The sequence below is a fragment of the Canis lupus genome, chromosome 4, assembly GCF_011100685.1.
Source record: "Canis lupus familiaris isolate Mischka breed German Shepherd chromosome 4, alternate assembly UU_Cfam_GSD_1.0, whole genome shotgun sequence".
In the NCBI taxonomy this organism is placed as follows: domain Eukaryota; kingdom Metazoa; phylum Chordata; class Mammalia; order Carnivora; family Canidae; genus Canis; species Canis lupus.
Window position 1 is genome coordinate 76,937,791 of NC_049225.1, and position 16,727 is coordinate 76,954,517.

The following is a 16,727-nucleotide window of genomic DNA, read 5'->3' on the forward strand; positions in this document are numbered from 1 at the left end:
CTCAGGCGCTGATGTTGGCGAATATATTCCCTCACTCCCTCCATGAACCATTGTTTCTGGTCTGGCCCACCGCGTTTGCTTCTCCCCCTTTCCTCAGGTTGAAGAAAGAATACACAAAGCTGGCATTTCCTAAAAGAGCATTCCATAGGGCTCTAGTTCCATGGGATGTTTAGAGATGCTGCAGAGGAAAACAGTTCTCTATGATCAGTTCACTTGGGTAAATCTGAATTAAACAAAGGGGAAGAGTGTTTTTCTTTCTTTTTAACCACAGAACTTCTCTTAGCCTTTATGAGGCTACCGTGTGTGGTGGAGCCTAGGACAGAGATCCCAAGAGCACCATTTCACAGACTTCTACATCTGGGGACCCCTTTTTTTTACCCCAGAGGACTGAATGTTCATCAGCCCATACTTTGAGATCCGCTGCTCCAATTCATTTCCCTTTTTGCAGAAAAATTCACAAGTAATGAATTGATGTGAATAAAAAGAGAAAGGGTAAAATTCTATTCATTTATCTAAGAGACCATTTGAAGAACTGTCTGTGTTAAAAATCATGTGCTTTTTTTCCTGAACTAGAGAGAGGGCAGACTGTCCCTTGATAAAGTGAATTTCCAGTGAAACAGGAATGCATGTTTCATCCCAACGCCAAAGAGCTATGGATTCCTCTGTGACTCTTCTAATATATATCTTTTGTGCAGGTGAGTTTTAAAATGAATACTATGCATTTCCCTTGTCAGATTTTTCACTTTTCATCACATGCACCGCCTTTAAACTGCCCATGTGGACAAGAGAAGCAGCACCTGCAAGTCACACATTTTGTTATAATCAGAGCAGACCCTAAATTCACCTTGTTTTAATTTTTAAAAAGAGATTTACTGAGCACGGGGTCTGACGTAGGGCTCGATCTCAAGACCCTGAGATTAGGACCTCAGACAAAACCAAGAGTTGGATGCTTAATCGACTGTGCCACCCAGGTGCCCCACACCTTGCTTTTAAAGCTGGGTTTATTAACCATTCATTTATAAATATTTATTTCCATATACTTCAGGGGATGCTCTTCTTTACAATTTCACATCTTTATATCAATGATTTCTGATGAGCTAAATTTTATTTAAAAATTCTGAATATAAGTGGAGTGATCATCTTCTTCTGAAGTAGTATGGGGATTAGAAATATGGATTTGGTAATTACTTAAAATACGGGAGCAATAACTAAGTCAATTCTCATTATTCAAAAAATAAAATAACTCTGAACTTGGGAGTCAGGAAATCTAGTTCCATTTCTTCTGTGTTTCTAATAAGTTCTGTGGCCGTTGGTGTGTTTCTTTAGTTTTCTAGGCCTCAGTTTCTTCGACTGTAAAATACTGGAGATGATATCCTCTAGGGATCTTTCAAGCTACAACATTCTATGATTCTGATACTATTTTTTCCTCCAGATTTCCACATTTAGCAGATTTCAATATGTATCTGTCATTGTGATGCCCTGCAGAGGAACAGTTATGATTTCTAGAACCACAGATCCATGGTATGTTGAAATAGATGACCTAAGCGGAAACATCCTACCCCATTATTTTATAAAGGATGGAGCCAGCATGGTTCTTTTAACCATCGGTCAAAAGTGTGTTTGAATGTTTGGCTACTGAAGTTATGTCCATTTTTTTCCCCCTATATGTAGATGGAGAAATAAATTGGTGGCTCAAAAATCAGACTAACTTTTAACTTTTGAATATGCTACAATGCAATTAAGAACAAAATTAGGCACAAACTGATATATTCATAGCACAGGGAAGGGGCAAAAATTTCTAGAGCTGTGCTGTCCAATACAGGAGCCATTAGCTACATGTGTCCACTGAGCACTTGAGATGTCACTAGTTTGAATTGAGATGTGACTAAAATACATACCAGATTTTGAAGACTTTGGTTAAAAAAAAGAGAATAAAATACATCACAATTAATTTTAAAAATATTGATTGCATGTTGAAATGATAGTACTTTGGATTAAATAAGTAATCTGATTAAATAAAAGATATTATTAAAATTAATTTTATTTGTTTCCTTTTATTTTTTTAAAATATGGCTGTTAGAAAACATAAAATTATACATGTGGCTCTTATTATATTTCAGGTGGACAGCACTGTTCTAAGGGATTCTGTTATGCTAATGAAGGGAAAGGTGCTTTATTTTTTTTTTTTTTTTTTTTTTTTTTTTTTTTTTTTTTTTTTTTTTTTTTTTTTTAAAAATCCAAGGTCTTTATTTATTTTTTATTTTTTTAAAGATTTTATTTATTTATTCATGATAGACATAGAGGGAGAAAGAGGCAGAGACACAGGTAGAGGGAGAAGCAGGCTCCATGCAGGGAGCCTGATGTGGGACTCGATCCCAGGTCTCCAGGATCACGCCCTGGGCCAAAGTCAGGCGCTAAACCGCTGAGCCACCCAGGGATCCCCTATATTTCAGGTGGACAGCACTGTTCTAAGGGATTCTGTTATGCTAATGAAGGGAAAGGTGCTTTAGATACCAACAACGAATTCTACTTTATCCCCATAGAAACATGAATCAATATAAGTAGCTCCACACTTTTAAGTAGGCTCTGTTTCAAATTTTTATGTCACTCTTCTCTCAATTAGAATGATTAAAAAAAATCAAAACATTATTATGAAAGACTGGTTAGTTTCCCAGCTTAATTCTAAAATTTATTTTACCTTTAATGCAACTAAAATATTACATATAAGTAATGAAAATATTAGGATAGTAATTAAATAAATAATTAAATAAATAAATAAATAAATAAATAAATAAATCTTTGTTGGTTATTTTTTTTAGCTTTTTTTAGAATAAGATTTTATTTATTTATTCATGGCGACACAGAGAGAAAGGCAAAGACATAGGCAGAGGGAGAAGCAGGCTCCCTGTGGGAAGCCTGATGTGGGACTTGATCCCAGGACCCCAGGGTCATGACCTGAACCAAAGGGAGACACGCAACCACTGAGCCACCCAGTTGCTTGGTTATTTAGGCTGAAATTAATTCTGTTCAGCTGAGAGAGAATACAAGGAGATGGAAAATTTCATCGTGGTCCTTCAGAGGACTATTGGGCATTTTCAGAGATTTAAATCTTTTATGTCTCTCGTTACTTCAACAGTTGCCATTTTTTCTCTTTAAGACATATGTAATTCTTTCACTTCTTTTTTACTTCTTGCCAATAAACAAGTACAGTGATTGTTTTGATATGCAACATTAAAACAAAAGGGAAATAGAGACAGAATTTGGAGAGACTCCTTTCCACTTTCGAAAGGACCAAGGGAGCTTGCTCTGAGGTTGGATGTAAGTAGAACAACTTTGGGGTGTTAAGGTGTGGGGACAGACAGGGGTTGAAAGCCACTCCTCTAGATGGCCTTTCTTTCTTTTTTTTCTTCCCTTTCTCAAGTTTTTATTAAATTCCAGTTAGTTAACACAGTATAATACTGGTTTCAGAATAGAATTTAGTGATTCATCACTTACATAGAATACCCGGTGCTCATCACAGCTGTGTATGGCTTTTCTTTAAAATGGTACTTTGCAATGAGTTCATTTCAGTTCTTAATCAATTATGCCTATGTAATGAAGCCTCCATTAAAAAAATCAATTGGTTACTTATTTAAAAAATCAAATACAGGAATATTTGAATAAAGATTTAGGTGGCCCTAAGTTCAGAGTGTATCTTTCTCTCTGCCTTCAAGTTTTTAGGGAGGGGAAGAGCCTGAGAAAAGGAAAGAATTAGCACCTATTGAGCACCTTCTCTGTACCAGGCATTGTGCAAGGAGACTGAGAATCTTCGGAATTTTTAACTATTTCAGCAATCCTGCAGGGCAGACATTCTCATCTCCCTTGACTCATGAGGAAACTAAGACTTGGGGGTTTTCTAGAAGTTGCATAAGCTGCTCATGTTTGCACAGTGAGCAAACTGAGAGTCAGAAATGGATTTGGTATCTTGTGCCTTAAGAGCCCATTTAACTTTGTTGCTTCTTCTGCAGAAGAGAAAATGTGAGAGGAAGAACACTGCATGGAAGAGAAGAATTGCAGGTGCGGAACATATTTCACATGCAAAGAAATATCGGGAAAAAAAGGTCGAATCCATTCTTTTACCTCTGTCTCAGGAATGAAAAGTCAATTTTTAATTATATGGGTAAGGTTGACCAGGGGCCAACTTATCAAAAATGCTGAGTTTAGGGTTGGAGATTAAATGTAAAAAGAGGTTCAATTTATTACTGTTTGGAAGAAATAAACATCCATTTGTAAGAAAGGCTGGAATCTGTCTGCCTCCAGCCTGCCTTCGGCCCTGAGGTAAACAGCATGATCTCTGGGGACAATAAATGAATAGTAGGTGGAGAGCATGATCCAAACTTTCTGCCATATATTCTGAGGTTGATATCAAGTGTGGGAAATCATGTGGCTATCACCATCTGCTGACACCATCCTTTTTGGGGGCATAGATGTGCTCGGGTCATATAACATCCTTGGGAGCCTACTGATGGGTCCGTTTTGCCTTGTGATAACAGAGACCCCAAACCCTGTGCTTGATTCATGCCTTTCCAACATGTTTCTGATTGCTAACCATTTATTAAACGTTATTCAATATGTTCACCTACCTTGTTCAGCTGCCTTAAATCCTCTCCAGAACAAGACGAGATTTACACAAACAAACTGGGTTCATTTATACTTAAACATGCTACCTTGCCAAACAGGTATTTTTCTGTGTCTTGAAATATGTAAGATGGCTAAATGGTAATGTATTCTTAAACAATACAAATCTAAGTGGATTTCCTTCAAAAATGAGATAAATTTTGTTCTTTATCATCTTATCAGCATGATTCCACAGTACTCCCCATGCATCTGAAATCACATTGAATAAGGTACTAACTATGATGAAAGACAGTTAGGGGAGAGAACAGTGCACTGGGACCCTCACTCTATTCAGATGTTGGGCACAAATATTGACGTGAAGTCGCAGCCCAGAGAGGCCAGATTTGCAAATCCTGCTTATCAAAACAGGTTTATTGCCAGCACATTCAAGTGTAGATAGAGGACAAAATGACACTAGGAGGCAGGGGGAGAGGGGAGGGGATTCCTTCCAAGCAGAGCCTTTCTCTTTATCCACAAAGTGTCCCAGTAGATGAAAAGCAGCAAGGCTGGCCGAAGAAGCTGGGAGGGGATATAATGGTGTTTGCGGTTGGACAGAGCATGTGGCCATGAGTTCACCACATGGCTGAGCCTGGGAAGGGTTGTGTGCCCCTGAATACTAAGTAGATCAGATGGATATTTGCCTCTTTCCCCCCTGCTTCACATCAGCCTCATTCACACCGTGTTCACATCATTTCTTAATTAGGGGAGTATATTATACTTCAACGGGTCATTACAAACTATATAACTGAAATAAAGTTGAGTGATTTGTTTCAGTGAAAGACACCTTGATTGAGGTGGTTATTAGTAAACTATAAAGTACAGTGAGGATAATTGGTGTGAGCGCTATCATTATTTAGCAGTGTCTCAAATTTTCCCATTAATTTTCCGACGATTAAAGAAACTACACTTAGCCAATTAAATATAGAAAAGGAAAATCATTTGCCAAAATATAAACTTGCTATTTATACTTAAACCATTAATAAAATCTATACTTCATAATAAATTGTTACATATTTTAAGACGTGCTTCTTATGCAAAAGCCTGGCAACTGTTTTCTATTGTTCAAAACATGAATGGCAAAAAAAAAAAATGCTTAGCAATTAAAAGCAAATAAACTGAAAATATCAATTCTGTTAGTATAGACAGTAGGCATAAATTAATACAAATAAGGTAGACTAATGTCGCAAAATGTCCACAGATTCCCTTTTTCTGATCAAAGAAATACAAAACCTGTAAAGCAGGTATTTATAACAAATCTAACATGTAATTTTCTTAATTTTTAAAAATGTCACTAACGTGTAACTCCTTGCATGTGTTACAGTATCTTCTTGGCCTTTCATTTTGGATTAAAAAAAGAAAATATGTTTGGAAATGAGATTTTCTTTCATTTGTTCCTTGAAAACAAGTATTATTTATTTGGTTTTCATTTCTATAAATAAATTACTCATTTGAGGCTTGTTTCTCTAAAATGAAGGGTTTATGCAATCAGTCATGCATAAAATGTGTTATTTCCCCCACTCAGTCCAGTAGCTGCTTGAGAGAAATTGTATGAGTAGTTAGTTCTCACTGTCATTACAGCAAACCAGAGACAGAGGAAGGGTGGGGGAGAAGAGTAGAAATCAGATACAGGAAAACTCTAAATGTACCATGATGGCAGATAGCAATAAAACTGTCGACTTTGAAATGAAATCACAGGACAATATTTCCTTATAAATATATGAGCACAGAGAAAAGCCACTCAATCACAAAATTGTTCTTTAGTTGTTGTTGTCTTTGATACAATGTATTGGCTAAAAAAGTGGAATTTTTCTAACTTTTCAGTAGAGCCAGAATATACTTGTTATGTAACTTCAAAACTATAAAGAGTACATATAACTATAACTATATATGTAGTTATAAATATACATAAAGACAATATATGTGTGTATGTAGGTCTATATACATATGTGGGTATCTCTATGCACACATATATATGTGTATGTATATATGCATGTGTTACAGATCTGTGTGTGTGTGTGTGTGTGTGTGTATATAAAATGTGGGTTAGTCATTGTGATACTGGAGGCCTAAGAAAGAAGGCCTGGGGCCTAGAAGAGAAGACAGGTTTATATGTATGAACTCTGACTGAACACATGGGGGGTGTTGAGGAGAGGGTTGCCACAGAAGAAGTGAAACAAAGAAGCAGAAATGAAGGAATGCCAATGTTCAGTGATTTATGGTGAGATCCCCAAGCTGACAGGGAACACAAGTGCTGGATGGGAATGTGATTCCCCATCCACTTTCCCTTTGCTTCCAGATAAGATTCTTAATGGCAGACATTAGGAAAATAGCGTCTCAGCTCCTATTATTTGGTGTCATTACTCTGTGGATACTTTCCCATTCTCAACCTGTAATAGTTTTACTAAGTTTAAAGACGTAATTAGCAGACACATATACAATCAATATATGTGATAAGACTCTGAAGTCATTACACAATCCATTAAAAAATATAGACACAGCCCTCGAGTTTTCTCCCAGTGTATAGAAACATAAAATTAAAGCATTTCCTTTTCTGGTATTATTTTAGTATAATCTTTGTGTGTATTTAGAAACCTAACGTATCATAAGTTTTTGTTACAACATCAGACAAGGTAACATTAACAAAGAACAAAAATATACTCTTAAATATAATTATTATTAGATTGGAGGCTTATACTTTTCTAGACTCTATTTATTTTATTTTATTTTTTTAAAGATTTTATTTATTTATTCATGAGAGACACAGAGAGAGAGAGGCAGAGACACAGAGGGAGAAGCAGGCTCCCCGCAGGGAGCCCCCTGCAGGACTCAATCCCAGGACCCTGGAATCATGACCTGAGCCAAGGGAGACACTCAGCCACTGAGCCACCCAGGTGCCCCTCCCCTACATCTAGACTTTAAAATATAATATTCTCTCAAAATATTTATTAAGCACACACATAGAAAGAATAGCATTACAAAAAGGAGGTTTTGAGATATTGACTATCACCATAATTTCCCATTTACCTAAAAGCCATCAAAATTGAATTTTATAATCCAATCATTTATTGAGAATTATTTTTGAGTTCTATTATGCCCGTGTAGACACAAAGTCCAACCTTGTGGGGTTTACATTCTGGTGTAGGAGACAGACTATGAACAAGTGGATGGAGGTAAATAACACATTTTGAACCATTGATAAGACCCATAGAGATAAAACGGACAGAATAAAAGAGATACTGAGTTATAGACAGTGAAGGGTGACTATTTCACAAGAGCAAGGAGGGCCTCTTTGTGAAGAAACTGGAATCATGATGAGCCACTCATGGGAAAAACTGGTGGAAGTTTCTTGTAGAGCAAACAGCAACTGCCATGGCCAGAGGAGGAAACAAACTTCCAAAATCTTAATAAAACAAGGTCACTAGAAGGTGAGATAACCAGAAACTATAATGAGTAACAATAAGTAATAATAAGGAAACAGGATAAGCAGAGTTTGATAATTTTACAACACATTTCTCCTCTCTTAGCTTTTATACTTTAAAAGATTACATTTTTTTCATATAAAATATACTCCTTAAAATATACAGTCTCTTGAGGTGCCTGGGTGGCTCAGTCAGTTAAGCATCCGCCTTCAGCTCAGGTCACGATCCTGGGGTCCTGGGATCGAGTCACACATTGGGCGCCTTGCTCAGTGGGGCGCCTACTTCTCCCTCTCCCTCTGACCTTCCCCGCCCCACCCTGCTCATGCTCTCACTCTCTCTCTCTCAAATGAATAAATTAAAAAATATTCGATAAAATATAGTCTCTGTATGTTTGTGTATATGTATTTAAATGTGTGTGCAGCATGTGCATATATGTGTGTGCACGTGTATACATAAATATATCTACGTATGCATGTATGTGTATTTTCATCTGTTCGTTTCATGTTAGGAGGATGGCATAGTGGACTTTGGGTTGCCTGGATTTGCGTCCTGTCTCTTCTGTGTTCTGGCTCTGTGATCTTTGATTTAACTTCTTTGTGCCTTTGTTTGCACATCTGTACCATAGAGATTATTAAAGGACCTGCTTCAGAGGGATGTGGTGAGAATTAAATGAACTAATATATGTAAAGCTCTTAAAACAGTGCCTGGCACATAGTGTATGTAGCAATCGCATGACTGCAATATTCAGGATTACTCTGATAATTTCCTCAACAGCTGACATTTTATCCAAATAAGTAGAATATATTGTAACTATTAATTCCAATTTACACTCCCACAGGCAAAATCAAGAGTGAAAGAGCTTGATTTGATATTTCCTCATTGGCCACTCGTGTTCATATAGTTGGCAAACTAGTTCAAACTTTATTTGTAGAATATTTCAAGCTTAAAGTGGAAACTTCTTCTGCTTCTAAACTGGGGCAGTTCCATGTTTCTGGCTTGACCAGAAGGTGCAGCCAAACAGGTTTTCTAGAGGGTAAGGGTGCATTAAACATGTGCCCACCTGAGGGAGCTCCAAGATCTCTGCAAAGCCGGCGTCTTAGTTTCTTCAGGCCTGCAACCTGGTGCCCATGACGCTGGGCTTGGGTGACATTCATGGTGGAAGGAAAAATGTGTGCGTCCAGAGTTGAAGTTTGGGGGGAAAAAGGGCCAGGTAATAAAACTGATAATTATTTTTACTGTTTTCCAGTTATGTATTTAATTGAGGGGAACAGAAACACTTTTTTGAGAACTTCAAACAGCTCAGCTAGAAGCACAGGAATTAGCATAAAGTGAAATATTTATGGGAGCTTAATACTGTTTAAGACTCATTTTCTCCTTGCCTTAAGACACGGAGTCAAATTAACCATTTCTAATTAAAGAGTTGGAAACAAAGTAGTGGGAGACCAGAAGTAGAAGCTAAATGGTAATGTCTAAGCTGTGGAAAAGTCATTTGACATAGAGGTCAAGAATAGGAAGATACAAAAGAATTCCTGTAGAACGAGAGAAACAAATCAGGGTGATTAAAAAATATATATAATTATGGCAGGCTTGGGATGCCTGGGTGACTCAGCGGATGAGCATCTGCCTTCAGCTCAGGCCATGATCCTGGGGCCTTGGGATCGAGTCCCGCATGGGGCTCCCAACAGGGAGCCTGCTTCTCCCTCTGCCTGTGTCTCTGCCTCTCTCTCTCTGCGTCTCTCATGATAAATAAATGAAATCTTAAAAAATATATATATATATAATTATGGTAGGCCTACTGCCACTCCTTTCTGCCCAAATGTTCTTCCCTTGAGGGCAGAGTTCTAAAACTGGACATGATAATGCCCCTTTGTCTCTCTTTGTTAGTAGTTCAGCTACAAAGGAAGCACACACACAATATTCAAAACAAAGTGGGGATTGCTTTGAATATGATTTATGGGAATTCTGGACCAAAGGAGCAGCCAATTATTAAGGATACTGAAAAGATAAGAAATTCTCCAAATCCAATGACGCAGTCTGGCAGGCTCCAGGCCTCTCTTTCTCTCTCTCTCCTTATTTCTAAACCACTGCATAGATACACAATGATTTACCTAAAATATCAATTTTATGCATGGATTTTAATTTTTATTGCATCACGAGTAAACTACTAAAACTTTTTGAACATTTGGCCCTTAAATCACCATAGGCTATCATCGAAAGATGAAAATAAGGCAATAGAGACTATTACCCAGAAGAAAAGGAAAATATTCATTAGAATACTTTCAACAAATGAAAACTATAATTAAAATATAATCATGTGATTAGAAATAAATTACAAAGAACATATCATGCTTCTAGCATATTCTCTATATGCTTAGATCTTAAATTTTGAAGTTTGTCTTAATGTGGCTTTAAGCATTTCATACAGAGATTCATATCAATCTTTTCATTCATAGTTCCTGAAATTTCCTACAGTTGTTTCTCCATTAATTAATGTATAACATTTTTACCTGAATGGTATGCTAACTATATTGTTAAGCTACTTTTGTATACATCTCAAACATCCTGATTTTGACTAAACTGAAAGGATCTGTTGTGCTACTTGGGAACAGAATCAGGATTATCCTGCAGATGGTTTCTTAAATCTTTTTTTTTTTTTAAATAATTTCAATTTCTCATGGAGCATTTGTTTCTTTTTGCTTTGCCTATAAGTTTCTCCTCTTGTTTCCATAAGTACATTACCTCATGTCTTAACCACCTTGTGTTGCCTGCTTGAAAATGAAACAAGACAGCATGCCTGTCGAGCAAGCCTAATGCTTCTGTAGTCTTTCTTAAAAAATAAATTGGAAGTGTATTTTAACGGTATTTAACGCAAAGAGTTTAATACATACGCACAGAGAATGTTTCTCTGGCAAGTGAGTGGAAATGAGCCAGGCTTTTTGGAGATTTTCTCTGTCTGTGATGGCTACACAGACAAGCCTGTGCACAATCTGTTTACACAATATCCGACATCCCACAGGCACATTCCCTACGTCTTCTTGGAGACATTATCAAATGGTCAGACAGGACTTTCTCTCTACATATGTTGAGTTGATCTTTTAATTTGCAATGGAGAGTCTAAATGTTACCCTGAATGAGGACTTGGAGGACTACAGAGGCCCTAGGCTTTGTAACCACTGCTTCTACATTGGGACTTTAGTGCTTTCTGTGTGAGAGAAAAAGCAAATTCTTTTCAACTGGGCTATTCTGCAATGAGTGAGATGACTGTTATCTTGACTTTGTTGTGGAGACAAGCCACAGTGGCATCAGAGATATAGCATCAGTCAATTAAACTCCAATACAGTATTCAAAGGATATGGAAGATAGATTTTAATTATGAAACAGATGACACCACTCAATCCTAATTGTCATACCAGGATCCAAGTCAAGGGCCTGTTAATCACCAGCCAGGAGAATGGATAGCAAAACATCTTACGTCACCGAGGGCAAAAAGCATCAGGCCATAGTTACACTGCGCCTTAAAATATCTACTAGGAACAAAACGACAAAAACAAATAAAAACTTCTCTTTATTTTCTGTAACATTAAGTACCGGGAAATAATTATGCCATTACTAAGATGGTGGTAGGCAATTAAGTTTCTTTCTCATAGTTAATTCTTTCACTAAGAAATCCTTAGGTGAAACTCTGGAGTTTCTTTAATTCTCACAAGTATTTTGAGAGTTGATTCTTTTTACATCAAAAATTAACCACACTTATTGGTTTAGCCAATAATATCAGGGGAACTAGAGACCTATAAAAGCTTCCAAATTGGCACCAGCCATACACTCATAAGAGCCAAGCTGCCTTAACAACTTGTTACAAATGCCTAACAGCTCCAGAGAGAAAATATTTTCCTGAGCCCACAGTTTCTCATCTGTTTTGCTTTTCCACAAACTTCCCAAAGATACTGGGCAATATGCCCCACTTGCCATACACCAATCTATTTTGGCCAAATATCTAATCTCTAACCAGATGACCAGAAGTAGAGAACAAGAAGTATGCTATATAGAATAGAAAAACACAGGACTTGGGAGTGAAAATGGTTGGTTTTCAGTTCCTGCCTTGACACTTCTTCCTTTTTCACTGAGTAAGACCCTGAACCTTCCTTAGATTCCAGTTTTGGAGATGGAGTAGAGTTCATGGATTGTTGTGTGGGTTAAGAAAGATGATTTGGAAATGCCATACAATTGCTAGTTAGCATTACGTGAGACTGGAGCTATAACATCAGAATGCACAGAACACCTAAAGGTCTATCATTAGGTCCTTCTGCATTTTAATGCCCTAGTCGAGGTCTGGTTTTCTCCATGATACAGGCAAAGAAACAATTACAAAGAGATTAAATAACATGCTTAAGATCATACAGCTTTGTTATTAGCAAAACTGGGGTGGGAATCGAGGTTTCTCTAACTCTGGGATTATACTTTTTTCCATTCCTCCCAGTTTGGGATCAAGGTGAATGGTGCTTCCTTCTTTAGCTGATTCAACTCATGAGTCCTGGCAGAGAGAGAATCTATGTTGGCAGAATCATGGCCCCCAACGGTTTCACTTTCCAATCCTCAGAACCTGTGAATATGTTGCTTATGTGGCAAAGAGACTTTGCAGATGTGGTTAAGTTAAGGATCCCGAGATAGGGAGATTATCTGGATGGGTCCAATGTAATCACAAGGGTCCTTATAAGGGGGAGACAGGAGGGCAGGGGGGACGTGACAGAGAGTCAAAAGTTAGAGAATTTTGAAGGTGCTACACTGAAGGCTTTTAAGTTAGAGGAAGGAGCTCTGAGCCAAGGAATGCTGGTGACCTCTAGAAGTTGAAGAGTTGAGGAAGCGAATTGTCTCCTAGTCTCCAAAAGAAACCCAGCCTTACTGACATGACTTCAGTCCAGGGAAATTTCTGATCTTCGAAATTGTAATATAATAAGCTCGTATTGTTTTAAGCCACTGAGTTGTGATAATATTTGTCACAGCAGCAATAGGCAACGAATGCAGGATTCCTATCTTTTCTGGGGCTGTCAAGCTTTGCTTATCTAGATGGAGGGTGGCTTAGCTTGAGTCCCTTACCTCGGGAGGTGGATGGGTCATGGAGGCAGAGCAGTTGATAGGTAAGGAGTGTCTGAGAAGTATAACCACATCTTGTGGCTGGGATGGGACCTATACTTGCCTTTAAAAAAAATAAAGTTGGGGTCGGAAGCCACAGAGATGTAAATTCTGGAGGAAGCCTCAGCCTTTGAGGTTTAGCAAGAGGTGAAGGAACTAAGGTGTTGACTTCTGATGTTCTGTTGGGGCAGGGAGGGGGTCTGGTCTGCATTCTAGAACCTTGGGAAAGAGAAAATGCTCCTGTTCCTTAACACATAGAATGGCAACTTCCAAAAATTGTAAAGCACATAGCCTCCAAACACACACACACACACACACACACACACACACACACACACACACAATCTATGTACTTCTGTACTAGCATACAGTATATGGTATTGAGCAAACAAAAAATATAAATTGAAAGTATATGTGACAAAAATAATTAATACAGAAGTTCAAATATCTTCTTCCCAAACTCCAATAGATTATCTTCCTTGGTCACCATGGAGTGATGTAAAGCATGAGGGAGGTTTCGAAATGTGATCTGATGGGTGGTGGGTGCCCCCTTCATATTTCTCTTTCCTCATCTCTTGCTCAATTTAGTTTAAGAAAGGAGATGAAGATGGAAAGGACTAGAAGAAACCTCCACTATTTTCTGAGTTAGCAGACCCCCTACATAGACAGATTGTGAACTTTGAAGACTGGGGAGTCTTGCTTTAAGGGAAACGTGTCTGCAGGTAATATGCTCTGTTGGGAGAACAGGCACAGTTTCCCAGGAGGAGGACTTTTTAGGCTTTGAAATTATGTAGTTTGAACAGACTTACCATTTTCTTATGAAAGTCATGAGATCATATTTCTTCACATTTGATTCTGAGGAGCATACAATACTGCAAAATCCTTAATTAGTTTTATGGAGTGATTTGACTGCATAATAATTAGGATTGTGGGAATTTACCGTTGTCATCTTTCTTCTTCAAAGGACTAATTTTCTGCAACATGTTTGTGGTCCTACACAATTTATGAAAATAATGAAGATAATGAGTTTGTGTCCCTAGTTTGTAAAAGCATTTTACCAGTTCAAGAGGAGGACAAACCAACAGGTCTCCTACCATCAGCCCCACTGCAGGGGGAGCAAGTCAAGGAGGTGGGCATATGCAGGAAAAAGCAAAAAGAGACTGGAGGTAGGTGAGCTGGGCTCGGGCACACACTTCCCCTAACTTGCTGTGTGAGCAGAATCAAGTTGCACAACCTCTCTGTTGCCTTGGTTTCTTTTCCCAGGAAGGGAAGCATCTGATGAGAAGAGATGATCATTCATACGCCATTCTAAACACTCTATCTTTATATGCTGTTTTTGAGATAGCAGAGTGTATTTTTTTGGTGAAACGAGAAGATTTCTTCTCAAATTCTTATGTCCAGTGGGCTACTCAAGTATCTCTAAACTGAAAAGTGTTAGTGTTTATTTGAGAAAAAAAAAAAATCCCACCTTAGTATAGTAAAGAATTAGGGCAGAACTCAAGAGCTCGGCATTTCTCTTGCTAACATATCTGGAATATAGTGAACAGAGTTGGTATCTGAGATGTGAATCCTGGTCCATCTACTTACGAGCTTATACGACTTTAGCAGAGTAACTTAACCCCTGTACAGGTTCCGTATATCCAACATGGGGAAAATCATACCTGCCATGCAATGCCATCATGAGCACCTGAATATATAACATAGTCGGACAGTGTATGTCTAGAATGGGCTCTCATGTTGTGTCTATAGCAACAGTAGTATCAAGCCTGAAGGCTACATTACTTCTACTCTCCATGATTCTAAGGGATGATGTAAGCCTTCTACATTTGTGTTATCAGTCTCTCCTACAAATACAAGATACAGAGTCATTTACGGATTAAAACAGAACAGTTAGAACAGAAATCAAGCCATATAAAGACATGATTACCAGAAAACCCTTCACTGGGCAGCTCCTTAAAACAGGATTTTACAACCTCAGCACTGCTAACTTTTGGGGCAGGCAATTCTTTGTTGTGGGGGCTGTCCTGTGAAAGGCAGGCTGTTTAACTGTATCCCTGGCTTCTACTCACTAGGTGCCAGCTGGACCTTCTAGTTGCGTAGTCCAAACGCCTCCAGACATTGCCAAACGTCACCTGGAGGGCAAAGCCCACTCTCCTCCCCCTTGAGAACCACTGCCTTAAAATTATGAGCTAAACAATACAGAGAACTACAATGCAATATAAATGTCATGAGATAACTTCTTATATTCATGAAGACTGAAAATACTAGCAAAATTGGTTGAAAGTTTGTCTCTGGAAACTTTCACTCTGCCACTAGCTATCTATGTGACTTTAGAGAATTTGCTGAACCTCTCAAAGTTTAAGCTCTCTCATTTGTGAAATGGAGACAATGATCATATATGTCTAACAGGTTGATGTGAGGATTAAACAAGATAATGTTGTGATGTCCGGCCCACAGAAGCAATTAGTAAATGTTGGCATTTGTTTTCATTAGTAGTCATCACCACTACCATCACCACCATTACATTATGGGTAGATCCCTCTCCAAGCATCACTGAAGTGTTTCTTAACAGGAGACTACATATAGTTTTAAAAAATAATTATTTCAGAAAATACATTTGTAACTTCTTTATAGGGTTTCAAATGTCAGCCTTCTAAATGAAAGGCTCATCAAAATATCTATTCTTTTTCCTTATGACTCATTCATTCATTATGAATCATTATACTGGACACTGTTAAATATGCATTTCATCCAGTGAGACCCACAGGGAACCCAATGCAACATATACCACCAAAACCAAAATGTAATGTTAATGGAAATTAACGAAAGACAAATCATTCCATAGCACACTAATTAGTTTTTTAAGAATTAAATCACCGGGAGCCGCACATTCTACAAATAATTACAAAAAAGAATAAAATAAGAATCTCATTAAACTATTTAAACAAAGTACTGGATTTATAAAACTCCTAAGTTCCACATTAGAGAGCACAAGTATGTTTCCCAGAAGGAGGGATAATGTTACAAAGCTTCCGTTTTTCTGAAATCCTAATTTTATTAGCAGCAAAGTAATTAATTTTTGTGACAACAAATTCTTCAAGGAGAAATAAATAGTAAGTTAGAGCAATGTGAGCAAAGCAGTTAAAGAAAGGGAGATGAAAATACATCAAGGAAGCCTTAAGAGCAACTTTTATCCTCTACTATGAAACTATGTCCTTAAATTCTGGTTCATTTTCAAAAGGGCTTCTAAACAAATCTCCACTACTCAAAAGATGAAGATGGCATCAATGAGCTTGCAGAAAAGTCAACTGGGAAAGAAAATGGGGGATATTTTTCCTCAGGTACTGAAAAACACTATATAGATAGAAGGAGTGAAGAGATTGGTAAAAAGAAAGCTGTGTGTGTGTGTGTGTGTGTGTGTGTGTGTGTGAGAGAGAGAGAGAGAGAGAGAGAGAGAAAGAGGGAGTGAAAGAGTGAGAGATTGAGTTGAAGCTGTCGCAGAAGGACAAAAGATTTTATCTA

At 37.8% G+C, this 16,727-nt stretch overlaps 1 long non-coding RNA gene across 1 annotated transcript; it reads left to right on the forward strand.

Moving 5' to 3' along the window:
• The first annotated feature begins 374 nt into the window (after positions 1–374).
• Positions 375–4,491, forward strand: LOC119871577. The gene is made up of 3 exons (XR_005358629.1): positions 375–695; positions 1,433–1,521; positions 4,008–4,491. It is a non-coding gene; the product is annotated as an uncharacterized LOC119871577 (long non-coding RNA).
• Positions 4,492–16,727: the final 12,236 nt, after the last annotated feature.